We start from the raw sequence: 13,113 nt of genomic DNA on the forward strand, positions 1-13,113 counted from the left end.
CTCATTTCTGAATCCTGGTGATTGTGAAGGCACAGATTTTAATCTGTCACCATGCGCTAAAAGCAAACTAGCAAGTGAGGGTGTCAATGTCAACTGCTCCTTGTTGGAGATTCCGACCTTTCCTTCAAGACATCTCAGATATCACGTGTGACCTTGACCCTGTGTCCCATAGCAGCGGTCACTGAGTGTAAAGCCTTTTCCTTGAGGATTGTGGTAGACAGAATGTCTCCCAAAGGTGACCATGCTCTAATCCCTGGAAACTGAACATGTCACCTTCTATGGCAAAAGGGACTTTGCAGACATGATTCAGGTTAAGGACCTTAAATTAGAGAAAGTACTCTGGACTGTCCAGGTGTCTAAGCTAATCCCATGAGACTTCAAATGCAGAGAACTTTCTCTGGCCAGAGTCAAAGAGATGTGACAAAAGAGGTCATCGGAGAGATCTGAAGCATGAGAAAGACCCAATCTACTGTTTCTGGGGAGCCCACCTGGAAAGCATGAGAAGGGACACAGGAAACCTCTGGGAACAAAGACCGCCAGCCACGAGGAAAAGACAACAGAACTCCAGCCGCCAAGAAACTGAATTCAGCCAGCAACCTGGACAAGCTGGAAAAACACTACTCCCCAGAACCTTTAGGAGGAAGTATGGCCTTGCAGATACCCTGATTTTGGCTTTTGAGACGCTAAACAGAGGATCCCATTGAGTTCAACTGACCTACGGAAACCGAGATAATAGGTTTGGACTGTTTTAAGTTGCTAAGTTTGTGGTAATGTATTCTGGTGGCGGCAGAAAACAAATGTAATTATATATTAGAAAACTGAAGGTAGAAGCTCTAATATTTTTTCCTCACACCCCAGGGTTTCATCATGTGCACCACTTGGGGTGTGGAAATTCCATTTTGAAGATACTGTCATCCAAGATTCTAGCCCCAACCTGGGAAAGGTCCTGGAGAGAACTTTTAGCGTGTATTTCTGAGCCATTCACATTTAACCCAGAGAGAGAAGTTGTCCTGCCTCAAACCCAGAGCAGCATGGCAGTAGTTCTGGACATAACCTTAACAATTGCCACCAACTCTCTGGATGCCCATCCATCAGTCCTATCTAGTCTTTCTGTCTGCACAGCAATGGGGGAGAAGTGGTGATGAGGGCCAGGATCACAGAAGACAGAGTACCCGTGGCTGGAACTTCCATTTTATATTTATATATTTATTTATTTATTTATTTATTTTTGAGACGGAGTTTCGCTCCTGTTACCCAGGCTGGAGTGCAATGGCGCGATCTCGGCTCACCGCAACCTCCGCCTCCTGGGCTCAGGCAATTCTCCTGCCTCAGCCTCCTGAGTAGCTGGGATTACAGGCACGTGCCACCATGCCCAGCTAATTTTTTGCACTTTTAGTAGAGACGGAGTTTCACCATGTTGACCAGGATGGTCTCGATCTCTCGACCTCGTGATCCACCCGCCTTGGCCTCCCAAAGTGCTGGGATTACAGGCTTGAGCCACCGCGCCCGGCTATTTATTTATTTATTGAGATGGAGTCTTGCTCTTGTTGCCTAGGATGGACTGCAATGGCGCAATCTCAGCTCACCACAACCTCTGCTTCCTGGGTTCAAGTGATTCTCCTGTTTCAGCCTCCCAATTAGCTAGGATTACAGGCACGCACCACCACGCCTGGCTTATTTTGTATTTTTATTAGAGACAGGGTTTCTCCATGTTGGTCAGGTTGGTCTTGAACTCCTGACCTCAGGTGATCTGCCCACCTCGGCCTCCCAAAGTGCTGGGATTATACGCATGAGACACTGTGCCCAGCCTTGGAACTTCCATTTTAAATGAAATGTTCTTGCTTATGGCTTGATGGTATCTTTTCAGATTTTGCATCCAGCTGTACTCCAGATGTTTATATAGAAACTTCACAGCAGACATGATGGTGGCGCAGATCTGCACGAAGGACCCTTTTCTGCTTACAGAGTGACTCAAGGTAGGTGATCCCTTCAATATTTACAACAGATGGGTGAGTGGAGGCATGATCAACTCCATTTACCCATCAAATAAATGAAATTTCAGAGTGGTTACAAAATGTGCTCGAGGTAGCAAGGCCAGCAAGCCACAGAGCCAACATACCCAGGGTGCCTGGCTCCACAGGAGTCTGGGAAGAAGAGGAGGGAGATGGGGACAGGATACATCACCAGGACACTGGGGGAAGAGAAAATATTGATGTGTGGGGCAGCTCGCGTCTCCAAATCAGGAGCACTGGGTGCTGCTGAGTTACAGTGCGTGTAGGAGCCTGCCGTGCTGGGTCTCACTCTGCCCAAATATGTCTTGCTCATTTTCACTGCCGTGTATCTGCTCTTCCCAGTCTGTTTGAGGTTCCCTCCTGTTCCCTCTCTGCCTCTAAGTCCTTCAAAAATCCAACTGGAAATGCTTCTTCCAGGCTTTCCTTAGCCTTTCTTTATTCCCTTGAATTTTTGTTAAGCTAATTGTTCGAAAGATTAGTTCTGGCACTTACCCTATGCTGCTTTGTATTACTATTGGAAAACAACCGTGGCCCTCTCAACCCGTCGGCTGGATGGTGTATGCCGTGTTTTACAAATTCCTGTGGCCCTGCTGTACCTGGCACACACAAAAGGGGATTAATAAATATGTATATGTTGAATGAAAGAATGGAGAGATGCTGTTGATTTTCTTTGTTCTTTCTTTTGCTCTGATTTCATGTCAAACATAATTTTCTTCCTTAAGAGCAGTAATTGTTTGTCTTATGTGTACAGTGGGAAGGGTGAGTCTCCACAGTCTCAGCTGGAGGAATAATAGCATGTCCCCCTCTGCCTGAGTGACAAATGCTAAACTGGTTTAAAGGTATGGTGTAAAAAAGGCCAAGCTCTACTAGGCTGGGCTCAGCCTTGGAAGAACCACAACAGCAACATACCATTTTCATGGTGTCTGTGACTTCAGACTCTGCTCCCAAGATTCCACCCCACAGGACCAGCTGAGTTAACATCCCCAGTGGGTAGCCCTGGCCATCCTAGGCTGGCCTTTCCTGGGCTCGCACTGACCAGCAAGCCAAGCAGCATGTCCTCTGCCCGGCATTCAATGCCTGCCAAAAGAACTTTGCAAATGCTCTAGCCAGCTTGGTCTCCTGGAGTTCCTTGCACGTGACGTGTTCATTTCCACCTTGGAGCCCACTTAGGTCAGTGCCTTCATCAGAAGCATTTGTTTTCTATCCATCCCTCCCAGCTTCAAGGCCTATGTTGCTTTTTAAAAAAGCCATTCTTGGAGACTTTGATCTGACTAGCTTTTTCCCTCCTTGATCATTCATAGGTCTCATTGTTTGTCCCACAGATGTTTTTCTATGATAGTCTTTTTTTTATTTTTAAATTTTTATTATTTATTTAGTTTTAAAATTTTACTTTAATTTCTGGGATGCATGTCCAGAGCGTGCAGGTTTGTTACATAGGTATACATGCGCCATGGTGGTTTGCTGCACCCATCAACCTGTCATTTTGGTTTGAAGCCCCACATGCATTAGGTATTTGTCCTAATGCTCTCCCTCCCCTTGCCCCCCACACCCTGTCTTTTTGAATTAGGTGGAAAAGTGTGTATTAAGCACTTATGCTCATTCCTCTGCCTGGTGCTTGGAGGGGCTCCAGAGGAACAGGACCTGTCAGTGACTGACACACAGGTGCTGGGTATGATGTTGAGCCCTTTCCTTCCTGGCTTTAGGTGACCAGTAAACACCCTGTGACCATGGACTTCTATTAGGAAGAGCAATCCTACAGAAACATTGATGCATACATGGGAGGTGCTCCTTGCAGCCTTGTTTGTAAAACAGAGAACAACTTGCATGTCCACCAAGAGGAGAAGGGATAAATAGTTGCAGCAAATTCATGTAGTGAAATCCTATAAATGATCCTACATATAAGTCATGGTAAAGTCATATAGTGAGTTCCTATACAGCACTTAAGATGAATCAACTGAAGTTACATGTAATAACTCACATAAATCTCAGCAAATATGATGTTAAAAAGGAGTGATCAGCTGTAGAAGCAAAAGTACCTTATAATACTGTTTATATGAAAATTTAAGACCCACTAAACAATACTCTATATGGACACACGTATGGAATTGCAGTATTAAAATATGCATGGGAATGATATATACCAAGGTTGGCAGATTATGCCCATGGTCAAGTCCAGCCCGCCACCTGCTTTTGTGTGGCTTGTGAACTAAGAATGGTTTTTACAGTTTTAAATAGTTGAACAAAAATCAAAAGAAGGATACTCATTTGTGACACATGAAACTTTTATGAAATTCAAATTTGGTGTCCATAACTACAATTTGCTGGAACATCACCACTGTTCTTTCACATGTCGATTATGGCTGCCTTTGTACTCCAAGGACAGGGTTGAATACTTGCCACAGACCGTGTGGCCTGCAAAGGTGCAGCTATTTACCATCTGGCCCTTTCCAGAAAGTTTTCCAAGTCTTAATCTACGTGAAACTTGGGGGAATGGTTACCCCTGGCAAGGAGAGGAGAGGAATGGGACTGGGGCAGGAGTGCATCAGTTATATTTTCTCTCTTAAGCTGCTGGTGGGGTATATATTATCACTTCCATTTTGGATGTCTAAAGTATTTTGTAGTTTCAAAAAAAAGTAAAAGACAAACTTCCCACCTCCTAAAAAACCCACAGTAGGCTGGGTGCGGTGGCTCACACCTTTAATCTCCATGCTTTGGGAGGCCAAGGTGGGAGGATCATGAGGTCAAGAGATCCAGACCATCCTGGCCAACATGGTGAAACCCCCGTCTCTACTAAAAATACAAAAATTATTTGGGTGCTGTGGGGTGTGCCTGTAGTCCCAGCTACTCAGGAGGCTGAGGCAGGAGAATTAATTGCTTGAACCCAGGAGGTGGAGGTTGCAGTGAGCCAAGATCACACCACTGCCCTCCAGCCTGGTGACAGAGTGAGACTCTGTCTCAAAAAACAAACAAACAAACAAAATCATAGTAGGTATTATTATGGTTCCCAGTTCCCGGTAGGTATTGTTATAACCTAGCTCAGCCCGGTTGCCAAATTTCTCTCTCCTTCTCCCTCTCTCACTTACCATGAGGCAAGCAGCCCCAGGATCACAGGCCAGTGACAAGATGAGAAGACATGGCCTTTTTCAATGGCATCACCAGACTGTACTGGCGAGGGTCTGGCTAACTGGGCCTGGGTCTCTGGCCCTTCCCTGCCAGCAGCCCTTCCTCAGATGACAAGGTTCACAGATAAGAAAGCAAGGCTTAGAGGGTGCATGGATAGTGAATGCTGGAAGAGAAGTAACCTCATGACCTTGCATCCCCAGTACCTCTGGAGCACCGGCCTGTACTGCCTACCAAGACTCTGCAGGCAAGCTGGGGAGAAGGGACTGAATGCCAAGCTAGCCTGGGATGAACATCTACTTCTGAGAGACAGCGGTTTAATGAAATTTCCCACCCATGTGATTAGCATCCTCTGAGAGTGAGATGAGTAAGACAGACAGGACACCACTATCAACATCACCTCTGACTACATTGCCGTGAAAGTAATAATACCCAAGATTTTAATAGAGCTTTCTGTTTCTCAAAGTCATGCCCACTGAAGCACTCAGGAACCCCAGCAGGAAGCAAGGCAGTCCTGATTGCCCACGTCGTTGAGATGGTAAAAGGGATATTAGGAGCAATTGCCGAGTTCTTTCACATCCCTGGGAGGGCCTGGTCACAGAGGCCAGACACTGGGCCTGACTTCAGGGTCACTGTGGCTGCACTACTGAGCGACTGTGGACAAACCCACATTCTCTCCAGGCCTCAGGAGCCTCCTCTGCAAAGCGGAGATGATAATTACTTCCCACCGCATAGGCGTGCTATGGGGATTAAATGAGATCATGCAAGTGGAATGCCGAGCACCAGTCCAAGAAGGCGAGGGGCACACCCTTCATGTCACCTACTGGATCACTGCTGTTTTCAGGGTTCCTGTTACCCAAAGATCCGTCTAGAATTCTTCTCCTGAGTGCTGTTCATCCTTGTTGGGGCTCAGCCATGTTTGAGATGATTCTCCTTTGACACAGCTCTGGTGATCATTAATACTAAATGTTTTCCAGCTTACCTATGAGGAAACTGAGTCTTGGGAAGCAACTGCAGGGCCTCTACTTTGTACATGAGGATGAGTGAAGGCTGGGGAAACCTGGGATTTGGCCTGATGTTCCAGCATTGGCACCTGCCTGCCATTTTTCTGTAAACATCGAACTCTAGAATGCTCCACCAGGGTGAGACTGTCATCACCAAGTGGCAGCTGCATGGTATTTATCAAAGCAGGCGTGGTTTCCTTTGCTGTGGCTCTCAACATTCATGGCAGTTATTCATTTTTGAATCAGAGGTCACTTTTCTTTCCCTTGTGAGATACTTTGACAAAGATGAAGAAGGGAGACAATGGTAATGTTGGTGGAGGCAGGGGAAGTTTGGACGGGATTGGCATTGGGTTTGAAGGCTGCAGATCAGATCAAGGCTGACAGTCAGAGGCAGGGAGGGACTGAGGATAAAATACTTGCTGTGCTTATGTTGTCCAAGAGTTTGCATTCTCTGGTAGTCAGTGGTCAAATGAAGCAGGGAGTTTTGTGTCCAAAAGCAGCACTGACAGGGTCTTTAAAGAGGCTTGTTGGAAGATGAGTGCTTTGGCTGGAATTTGTAGGCAGGCTTATTTAAGTTAAGTTGGATAACAGACACCCAAGTCAAACTAGTTATAAACAAAAAGGAAACTTATTGGCTCATGTAACTGGGAAGTGTAGAAGAACATGGGATACAGGAACAGCTGGATCTAGGGGTTGGTATCAGGTTGTCAAGGATTCTTTTCTTTTCTTTCTTTTTTTTTTTTTTTTTTTTTTTTGAGACAGAGTCTTGCTCTGTTGTCCAGGCAACAGTGGTGTCATCTTGGCTTAATGAAACCTCCACCTCCTAGGTTCAAGTGATTCTTCTGCCTCGGTCTCCTGAGTAGCTGAATTACAGGCATGTGCAACTGTGCCCGGCTAATTTTTGTATTTGTAGTAGAGATGGGGTTTCTCCATGTTGGCCAAGCTGGTCTCAAACTCCTGACCTCAAGTGATCCATCCTTCTCGGCTTCCTGAAGTGCTGGGATTACAGGCGTGAGCCACTGCACCCAGCCCAGGTTGTCAGGGTTCTATCTCTCTCTTCCTCTCTCACTTTCCATGAGGCAGGCAGCCCCAGACTAACATACCAGCAGCTGAGGTGAGAAGACATGGCCTTTTTCAATGACACCAACCGGCTGTGTACGAGGCGGGTCTGGCTAACTGGGCCTGGATCATTGGCCCCTCCCTGCCAGCAGCCCTTCCTCAGGAGAGGAGCTATCTACTGTGCAGCACAGGGCAATACGAGCCTCAGTTTCTCCCTGTCCACCTAGTCATGAAAATGATGGCTTTGGTGGTTAGCATATTCCCTCTTAACCTGCCTCAGTATCATCTGCAAAAGCTAGAAAATATAAGTATGCGTATTTTTAGCTGTTTTTAAACTTGTGAAACTGGAAACTGTTAGGTTATTTACTTAGAACAAGAAAACGTACTGTGTCCTGTGTGAAGTTCACTTAAGCTGCTTCACAGTGACTCCTTGAGCTCTAACTCTCCTGCAGTCTTCTTTCGGTTGAGTTGGGGTGAGTTCAAACTTCAGTTTTGCCTGAGAGTGTAGACCATATCTGACCTCCCAACTCCAGTACATTAGGGCTGTGCTCACAGGGACCTAGAAAGTATTACATATGGTCCCCTAGAGCCCAAACCAAAGTTCTCTGGGGACAGAGAAGCCTTTTCGGCCATTCCAGGGAAAAGCTCTGGCCACCTGTAGTAAATCCTCTCCCTTCTTTTCCTTTCAATGGAGGAAGCTTGTCCTTTGCATGAACATGAAAGATACTAAATTTAGGCTTTTTGGAGGTTTTCATTTATGAAGTAGAGTCTGCATATTTGGCTCAAGTCTTGCTGGCTGCCCTATTTTCATGGTCCCATGATTAATATGAGGTTAGTCCATTTGTCTTTTGGAAAAATGTGGCCGGGTGTGGTGGCTTACGTCTGTAATCTCAGCACTTTGGGAGGCCAAGGCGGGTGGGTCACTTGAGCTCAGGAGTTCGAGACCAGCCTGGGCAATGTGGCAAGATCCTGACTCTATAAGAAATATAAAAATTAGGTATAATGGCATATACCTGTGGTCCCAGCTGCTTGGAAGGCTGAGCTGGAGGATTGCTTGAGGCTGGGTGGTTGAGGCTGTAGTGAGCTGTGATTATGCCACTGTACTCCAGCTTAGGTGTCAGAGTGAGACCTTGTTTCCCCTCCTCAAAAAAAATAAAAAAGAAGAAGAAGAAGCAAAGAAAAATGTCTTGCAGTTGCAGAAGCTTTGCATGGTCTTGCTTTGATTAGAAAGTTATTTCACGTCCTTCCTCTGTGCTGGAAGCCTTTCCCTCTAATTTTGACACCTCCACCTTGAGTCGCCTTGGAGTAGTTTGGAAGTGTTTTCCTTTTACAGGGTGGCCACACAACTGCCTCATTTCCTGCGCGAGGGCCACCACAGCTCTCCTCTTTTCTTTTAAGGTGCAGTCTCACTCTATGGCCCAGGCTAGAATGCAGTGGTATAATCTTGGCTCACTGCAACTTCTGCCTCCAGGGTTCAAGTGATTCTCCTGCCTTAGCCTCCCAAGTACCTGGGATTACAGGCATATGCCACCATGCCCGGCTAATTTTGGTATTTTTAGTAGAGATGGGGTTTCACCATGTTGGTCAGACTGATCTCAAGCTCCTGACCTCAAGTGATGTGTCAGCCTCCCAAAGTACTGGGATTACAGGTGTGAGCCACTGCACCCAGCCCAGGTTGTCAGGGTTCTATCTCCCTCTCCCTCTCTTACTTTCCATGAGGCAGGCAGCCCCAGGTTCACAGGCCAGCAACTGAGATGAGAAGACGTAGCTCCTTCAGTGACATCAGCAGATTGTACTGGGGAGGGTCTGGCTAACTGGGCCTGGATCACTGGCCCCTCCCTGCTAGTGGCCCTTCCTCAGGAGAGGAGCTATCTACTATGCAGCACAGGGCAATATCAGCCTCAGGTCCTCTCTGTCCAGGGATTTAGTTGGCTTCAAGGAAGGCCCTTACGATGACCAGAAGATGGAAATGCAGAGGTCAACTTACCAGCACCAGCCACCTGTCCAGAATGTCTCAGCTTAGCTTGTGTTTCTTCCTGTAAGGTTCAGAATGGTAAAAGGGGACCACTGAACCTCATTTGGAGGGTCTGTCATTCTTTGCTGTTACTAGCCACTTTGGAACACTTGTGTTCCTGTATTAGTTAGATGCTTGCAGTTTAAGGGGACTGTGGTGTAATCCCATTGCTTTAGGTGATGAGGGATTATTGGAAGGACATGCTGGGAGGTGAGGGAATCACAGCTGGGCTTCTCTGAGAACTGGAGTATTGTCCATGGCCATATGGGATTTGAGAAAGTTTGTGTAATCTGGTACATAAAACCCCATGTTCCGTAATCAAACTGCCTGGGTTCAAATTCCCACTCTGCCTTTTTACCGCTATGTCCCCTCTCTATCCTCAATTTCCTACCATCTGTACAGTGGTGACAATAATAGCACTGACTACGTGGGGTCCTTGTCAAGGTTCAGCGAGATCCTGCGCACGAGGACCTAGCAGTGCCAGGCACAAAGTTATGCGCAAAGAGTATTGTTGTCAACTGTGGCTCCATGGACACTGTTATTATTAATACTCGTTTTAACAGGGGCTCTGCCCCACAAAAGTAGGTCCACTTTTGTCCACGCTAGTGTTGGGGAGCTGGAGTGCTGGCAACTCTTTTCTGTTCTGCCGCGTGTACCGTTACTCTCTGATGTCAGCTCCCCATGTCTCAGTCAGATGTCCCCACAGAAGATCGGATTGGTTCTGCCAGGTGTTATCTAGTTTTGGGCAGCCCTACTGGGCACAGTGTTCACATGGGACCACCTTGTTGGCCTCTTTGCAGCTTATAAATGACCCCCTTGTTTGGTGGATTATGGGCAGGACAGTCTATAACTGAGAATCCCCTTAGACTCTGGGCAGGAAGGCATTTCGCAGATCCTCTCCCTGGTGACACCTCTAGAGTGTCATCCCCTGGAGTGTCACATTGGAAATCCTCTTCGAGATGCCTTGTTAACCATGGTGGACCCTGTTAACCACTGTGTGCTAACCTGGGTTCTATGAAGACACCTGTGCTCTGCTAATGAGAGCCCCTACCCATCTCACCCCATGGGATCCCTTCCTGGTTCTGCTGGGATTCCTTCTCACTTTTCCTCTCACATGCTCCCAGCCTGGAGCAAAAATTAGATATCTGTATTGGAAACTAGAAATGTTGAGTTTTGAAGCAAATTCTTTGGGGAAGGGGTTCCCTCATAGCAATGCCTCTGGAGCAAGGTGATAAAGACAGAGTGGTGACTGACATGTTCCCTAGGGAGCCCCAGTTCTTTTAACTGAGTGTCCTTCCCCAAGATTGCCCCTCCCTTCCAGAGGTAAATGGGGTGCCTGGCATAGTTGGAGAAGTCTGCCGGTTCTCCAACTGACTAGTGAAGGAGCAGAGAGAGCAGCTAGCTATACACAGGTTTCTGGACTGGTCTCTTGGAGACCCTTTTGGCGGCTGCCTCTGGAAGATTCACTCCTAGGCTCTTGGAAGATCCGAGGTAGGCTGTTAGCTGAAGCTCCAGAATCTGCTTTCTTTTATTTCTTCAGCAAAGTCCCAGCCTGTTGATCTTTGGGTCCCGGTGCTGAGCCCAGCTCTGGATTTATCTACCCCACTGGGGCCAAATGCCTGACTTGTTAGCCATGCTGAATGGTTTTATTTGTTTTTGTTGTGCATTTTTGTCATTTTTGTTCATGTGTCTGGAGGCTTTCCTTAGAAAATGATGGATGCGTTTTCATAAATCAAAACATAAATGAGAAAGTCTATAAAGGCAAAAAATAGACCCAAGCCTGGAATTTGCTACTAGGAGCTGCTAGCTATTTCCCAGGGAGAATGCACTTTTTGATTTTACAATGCCAGATCCTGACTTATTTCACAGAGTACAGTTTTCAGAGCACTTCCTAATACTACTGGCCACAATAATAATGAGGACAATCCCAGCTGTGCCTGGTGTGGTGCTGGATGCTTTCAATACATTATCACATTTAATTCTAAACAGTCTGAGCAGGCAGGTTCTTTCACCATCCCCATTATAAAGATGAGTACAGAGAGGTTCAAATGACTGTGTTACTTAACCAAGTTCCCATCTTTGGTAAAAAGTGGGATTGAAATGCAGATTTCTCATGCTCTCGATAGTCAGATACCTTGGACTCCCTTTTCAGTGCTTGCTGGAGATGTGTAAGGGTGGTGGGTTCTCCTGCTAGCTCTGCTGGAAAGCAGGTGGCTGGGAGTGGTAAGGGCAGCTTTTAATTGGAGGGGCTCACGGAGAGAATCTGTTGTCATCAGCTCTGTTCACAGAGTGGCCCCGAGCAGAACACCAGCCTTGCTGGGTGGCACATTAGCACCGTGTCCCATGACTGTTTCACCATGATGCCTTAGACAACGTGGCTATCACTACTAGCAGGAACCTGCCCCCGCCACTTTTCCACTTCACCCTTGAGCTATGGTTCCCTCTTCCAGAGGGTGTCCTCTAGGACCTAGCCACAGGGTAGGAGTCTAAAACAAACCGGGAGGCAACTGGTGAGAATTCCACATGCTTCCTGTATTAGTCACAAATCCACTGGTTGTATGTGGTAGACCTATCACTGGGACCAGTTTAAGAAGAAAGGAGGGCTGGGTGTTTACTGATTCATGTGATCATAGCAGAAAAGGTTTTTTTTCTAATTCTTGGGGAAAATCCTAGTTTCCCTGTTCAGTCCCATGCCAATCCTTGGACTAATCGGAGGGATGGGGAAACTGACCAGTTCAGTTCATGAGCCCTCTTCTCTGACAGAAGGTTGGGTAACTATGATGGGCTGCTAGAGCTACAAAATCAGAGCTGGGGAGCAAGATGCCCACAAAAGAGGAGGCTACTGTTCTTGTGGACAGTTTGGTAAATGTCTAGGGCATTTTCTATTCCTTTTCTTCGATTCCATGCCTCCCTTCTTTGTCTGGGATATCATACACCTGGCCTGAGTCAAGCTGCTGATGTAAATCTCTGGCGAACTTCTGAATGGTTCACTTCTTGTTCTTTCCAGGTGCCCCATACCATCTTAGGGCTTCTGAGCTCAGATCCTGCCCTTTGCCCAGGTTTGGAGACCTCAGGTGACGTCACTAGGAACTATCTGGGATTGTAGAGGGGCTTTAAGCCCAAAGAGTTTCTAACTGGCCACATTTGGAATTTTCTATTCAACAGGACTTTCCCTCCATGAACATCTGGTAGAACCCAAATCCTTTCCTAATTCTGTGTTCTTTTTCAGACTTTTTGAACACTGAAAGCATCCGTAGTTTTGCAAAAGGTTCATTCATGATTTTATGAATGTAAATAGGCTAATTAGCCCAATCACTTGTTATTTTGTCATCTGCGTGGTGCCACCTGGCCCTGGAGTATGTATCCCTCTGAGTCCTAGGCAGCAAGCAGGGCAGATGACCACCCTGACAAGACTTTGAATTAGGAATCTCATGACCCTCTCTTGGAATTCTGGCGGGGAAGTCTTCTTCTTCTTGATAGGAAAGGATAAAAATTTGGGCATTTTCTAAAAATTTTTAAAAAATTATTATTTTTAAGCACCAGTGCAGTCCCTTATTACCATAAATTATGCAGTCAGGTTTCCCACATTTGGGGAAATTGCAGGGGTCAGCACAGGCAGAGTGCAATGAATAAGCCTCACCCTCGGGAGATACCTTGTGGTCGTGGTATCTCCCCTACCAGGTAAGTATATCTAAGAAAAATATTCTTAAAAAACAACTTAAAAAAGAAAACAAACAAATTTCTGTTAACTACCATGTAACTTCATGGTAAATGATTCTTTTTCTGCTTCCTACCAGTTGACCCCACTACCCAGTGGTCTATCAGGTACTCGGTTCTACTCATGAAGCAGTTCTGAGCTTTGCTAGATTCCTTCTTGCAGTGTTAAATCTGTCTTTCACACTTG

At 46.4% G+C, this 13,113-nt stretch overlaps 1 long non-coding RNA gene and 1 other non-coding gene across 2 annotated transcripts in view; one reads left to right on the plus strand and one right to left on the minus strand.

Annotated features, from left to right (window-relative positions):
- LOC141581011 (uncharacterized) overlaps positions 1–1,950 on the plus strand; it is a 40,094-nt gene extending 38,144 nt beyond the window's left edge. The window contains exon 4 of the long non-coding RNA XR_012513412.1: positions 1,868–1,950. This is a non-coding gene — a long non-coding RNA (uncharacterized LOC141581011). The remainder of the gene's footprint in view (positions 1–1,867) is intronic.
- Positions 1,951–12,741: 10,791 nt separating this feature from the next.
- On the minus strand, positions 12,742–12,898 carry LOC120362327 (U1 spliceosomal RNA). Its single transcript, XR_005578270.1, has one exon. It is a non-coding gene; the product is annotated as a U1 spliceosomal RNA (small nuclear RNA).
- Positions 12,899–13,113: the final 215 nt, after the last annotated feature.

The sequence above is a fragment of the Saimiri boliviensis genome, chromosome 1 (assembly GCF_048565385.1).
Source record: "Saimiri boliviensis isolate mSaiBol1 chromosome 1, mSaiBol1.pri, whole genome shotgun sequence".
In the NCBI taxonomy this organism is placed as follows: Eukaryota; Metazoa; Chordata; class Mammalia; order Primates; family Cebidae; genus Saimiri; species Saimiri boliviensis.